General features: G+C 35.9%; 1 non-coding gene across 1 annotated transcript; it reads right to left on the reverse strand.

Annotated features, from left to right (window-relative positions):
- Positions 1-2,577: 2,577 nt before the first annotated feature.
- TRNAA-AGC (transfer RNA alanine (anticodon AGC)) lies at positions 2,578-2,650 on the reverse strand. Its single transcript has one exon. It is a non-coding gene; the product is annotated as a tRNA-Ala (tRNA).
- Between the last annotated feature and the right edge of the window lie 2,010 nt (positions 2,651-4,660).

Below are 4,660 nucleotides of genomic sequence, written 5' to 3' on the forward strand. Positions count from 1 at the left end.
GGTTTCTATATTTGACAAAAATTACCAGGCATTTGTCTTCATTTTACCTCAATACACAAACTTACATGGAAATTAACAGCTATGACTTTACTAACTCTACATCCATGGCTTTCCAGCTAGTGTTAGATAATACTAGAAAGAACTTTACAAATTGAAAACAAGTGATCAGTCCTAAGAAGATATAGAGAATAAGCTAAAAATTCACATTGACTTTTAGCCAGAAGAATAAGAAAAATTTATTAATATATACCAGATGCTGGGATCCACTGGGTTAATTCTGAGAAGTTGATTCAATTATTTACAACGGGGGTAAGTTAACCTTGCAACAGTGTAGTAACACAAGTTACAGCAGTTGAAATTGGACCCCTAGCAACCCGATATCACTTTTTTATGCAGCATTATGGGGCTACAACAAATTGCTGCAAGTTTGGAGCTACCATAAGTGTGGCTTATAGTCAGTTACTCACAGGAAATGTGGTGTATCAGCTCTTTGAATCAACCCCAAATTGTTTGCATGTAATTTTCAAGACAACTATATGTAACTCAGCATTCCTCTGGGGCATCAAAAGAAAATAAAAACAGTGAAGAATTTTGGTCAGGAATGTTATTCTTCACTTGTTATATTGCAGCAAATTTTGGTTCCAAAATCTTAGCTGGAGAATGCAGGCATCGATCCCACTACCTCTTGCATGTTAAGCGAGCTCTCTACCATTTGAGCTAATTCCCCTTTTATATTAACATCATTTACACCACTCACACCAAGAGGACTGGATTACATTTAGAGATAACATCTCAAAAACATCCATTAGCCTCAAATTTAGTGAAATCCCATTATCGTTGGTATTTAGTACCTTAATGATTTCATAAAATGTTTCCTTTTTTATCAACATTGTGTTGGAGACTTTGTGGGGCTGAGGAAACTGTCCCACATCTGGTGGCACTGTCCCAACTTACTTCCATTGTGGACAGAGATACATTGTCTTACTTTCCTTCTCATAGGAATTTTAATGCCCAATTCCCTATCATATTCCCTTTTATCTCATTATATTTCTGATATTCCTAAGTATACCCACAAATTTAAAACACATATTATGAGTGCTACCAAATGCCATATAGCTTTATATTGAAAAAACTCAGTTCCACCATTCTCTATCTTTATTATAAATACAATTTGGCACATCTATCATTGTGAATACATCACCAGAACTTTTCATAACACTGCAAATAAGTTCTCATATACTTGGATCCTTGGACTAACTGAAATCCCCCTATTTCAACCCTTTTATAACTGGATTGATTCGCCCCCATCATGACTAAGATATTTTCACACCCTGACAAAATTCTCAATTTACAGGGTATAATCCTGTTATTTCTTACTTTGCACAAGTTCATATTATAGTGTCCATTTGTAAGAAATGATCCAAGTTAGAAACTTTTAAGCAGTTTAATTACATTTCTGCTGGGTCATCTTCCCTTACTGATAATATCTATTAGAAAGTACTTTCACGTGTCTCTGTGGCACAATTGGTTAGCAAATAAGTTCTCATATACTTGGATCCTTGGACTAACTGAAATCCCCCTATTTCAAACCTTTTATAACTGGATTGATTTGCCCCCATCATGACTAAGATATTTTCACACCCTGACAAAATTCTCAATTCACAGGGTATAATCCTGTTATATCTTACTTTGCACAAGTTCATATTATAGTGTCCATTTGTAAGAAATGATCCAAGTTAGAAACTTTTAAGCAGTTTAATTACATTTCTGCTGGTTCATCTTCCCTTACTGATAATATCCATTAGAATGCACTTTCACATGTATCTATGGCGCAATTGGTTAGCGCGTTCAGCTGTTAACCAAAAAGTTGGTGGTTCAAGCCCACCCTGTGACGTGTTTAGTATTTGTTATTCTGTGGCAGGAGGATACTGTATTTGACAAAATTTACTAGGCATTTGTCTTAATTTTACCTCAATACACAAACTTACATGGAAATTAACAGCAATGTCTTTACTAACTCTACATCCAAGGCTTTCCAGCTAGTGTTAGATAATACTAGAAAGAACTTTACAAATTGAAAACAAGTGATCAGTCCTAAGAAGATATAGAGAATAAGCTAAAAATTCACATTGACTTTTAGCCAGAAGAATAAGAAAAATGTATTAATATATACCAGATACTGGGATCCACTGGGTTAATTCTGAGAAGTTGATTCAATTATTTACAATGGGGGTAAGTTAACCTTGCAACAGTGTAGTAACACAAGTTACAGCAGTTGAAATTGGACCCCTAGCAACCCGATATCACTTTTTTATGCAGCATTATGGGGCTACAACAAATTACTGCAAGTTTGGAGCTACCATAAGTGTGGCTTATAGTCAGTTACTCACAGGAAATGTGGTGTATCAGCTCTTTGAATCAACCCCAAATTGTTTGCATGTACTTTTCAAGACAGCTATATGTAACTCAGCATTACTCTAGGGCATCAGAAGAAAATAAAAACAGTGAAGAGTTTTGGTGAGCAATGTTATTCTTCACTTGATATATTGCAGCAAATTTTGGTTCCAAAACCTTAACTGGAGAATGCGGGCATCGATCCCGCTACCTCTCGCATGCTAAGCGAGCACTCTACCATTTGAGCTAATTCCCCTTTGATGATAAAGCCCTTTACACCACTCACACCAAGAGGACTGGATTACATTTAGAGATAACATCTCAAAAACATCCATTAGCCTCAAGTTTAGTGAAATCCCATTATCGTTGGTATTTAGTACCTTAATGATTTCATAAAATGTTTCCTTCTTTATCACCATTGTGTTGGAGACTTTTTGGGGCTGAGGAAACTGTCCCACATCTGGTGGCACTGTCCCAACTTACTTCCATTGTGGACAGAGATACATTGTCTTACTTTCCTTCTCATAGGAATTTTAATGCCCAACTACCTGTCATATTCCCTTTTATCTCATTATATTTCTGATATTCCTAAGTATACCCACAAATTTATAACACATATTATGAGTGCTACCAAATGCCATATAGCTTTATATTGAAAAAACTCAGTTCCACCATTCTCTATCTTTATTATAAATACAATTTGGCACATCTATCATTGTGAATACATCACCAGAATTTTTCATAACACTGCAAATAAGTTCTCATATACTTGGATCCTTGGACTAACTGAAATCCACCTATTTCAACCCTTTTATAACTGGATTGATTCGCCCCCATCATGACTAAGATATTTTCACACACTGACAAAATTCTCAATTTACAGGGTATAATCCTGTTATTTCTTACTTTGCACAAGTTCATATTATAGTGTCCATTTGTAAGAAATGATCCAAGTTAGAAACTTTTAAGCAGTTTAAGTTCAGTTCTGCTGGGTCATCTTCCCTTACTGATAATATCTATTAGAAAGTACTTTCACGTGTCTCTGTGGTGAAATTGGTTAGCAAATAAGTTCTCATATACTTGGATCCTTGGACTAACTGAAATCCCCCTATTTCAACCCTTTTATAACTGGATTGATTCGCCCCCATCATGACTAAGATATTTTCACACCCTGACAAAATTCTCAATTCACAGGGTATAATCCTGTTATATCTTACTTTGCACAAGTTCATATTATAGTGTCCATTTGTAAGAAATGATCCAAGTTAGAAACTTTTAAGCAGTTTAAGTTCAGTTCTGCTGGTTCATCTTCCCTTACTGATAATATCTATTAGAAAGTACTTGCACGTGTCTCTGTGGCACAATTGGTTAGCGCATTCAGCTGTTAACCAAAAAGTTGGTGGTTCAAGCCCACCCAGGGACGTGATTAGTATTTGTTATTCTGTGGCAGGAGGATACTGTATTTGACAAAATTTACCAGGCATTTGTCTTCATTTTACCTCAATACACAAACTTACATGGAAATTAACAGCTATGACTTTACTAACTTTACATCCATGGCTTTCCAGCTAGTGTTAGATAATACTAGAAAGAAGTTTACAAATTGAAAACAAGTGATCAGTCCTAAGAAGATATAGAGAATAAGCTAAAAATTCACATTGACTTTTAGCCAGAAGAATAAGAAAAATGTATTAATATATACCAGATACTGGGATCCACTGGGTTAATTCTGAGAAGTTGATTCAATTATTTACAACGGGGGTAAGTTAACCTTGCAACAGTGTAGTAACACAAGTTACAGCAGTTGAAATTGGACCCCTAGCAACCCGATATCACTATTTTATGCAGCATTATGGGGCTACAACAAATTACTGCAAGTTTGGAGCTACCATAAGTGTGGCTTATAGTCAGATACTCACAGGAAATGTGGTGTATCAGCTCTTTGAATCAACCCCAAATTGTTTGCATGTAATTTTCAAGACAACTGTATGTAACTCAGCATTCCTCTGGGGCATCAAAAGAAAATAAAAACAGTGAAGAATTTTGGTCAGGAATGTTATTCTTCACTTGCTATATTGCAGCAAATTTTGGTTCCAAAACCTTATCTGGAGAATTCGGGCATCGATCCCGCTACCTCTCGCATGCTAAGCGAGCGCTCTACCATTTGAGCTAATTCCCCTTTGATGTCAAAGCCATTTACACCACTCACTCCAAGAGGACTGGATTACATTTAGAGATAACATCTCAAAAACATCCATTAGCCTCA

The sequence above is a fragment of the Taudactylus pleione genome, unplaced genomic scaffold (assembly GCF_031769625.1).
Source record: "Taudactylus pleione unplaced genomic scaffold, aTauple2 ptg000174l, whole genome shotgun sequence".
Taxonomy (NCBI): domain Eukaryota; kingdom Metazoa; phylum Chordata; class Amphibia; order Anura; family Myobatrachidae; genus Taudactylus; species Taudactylus pleione.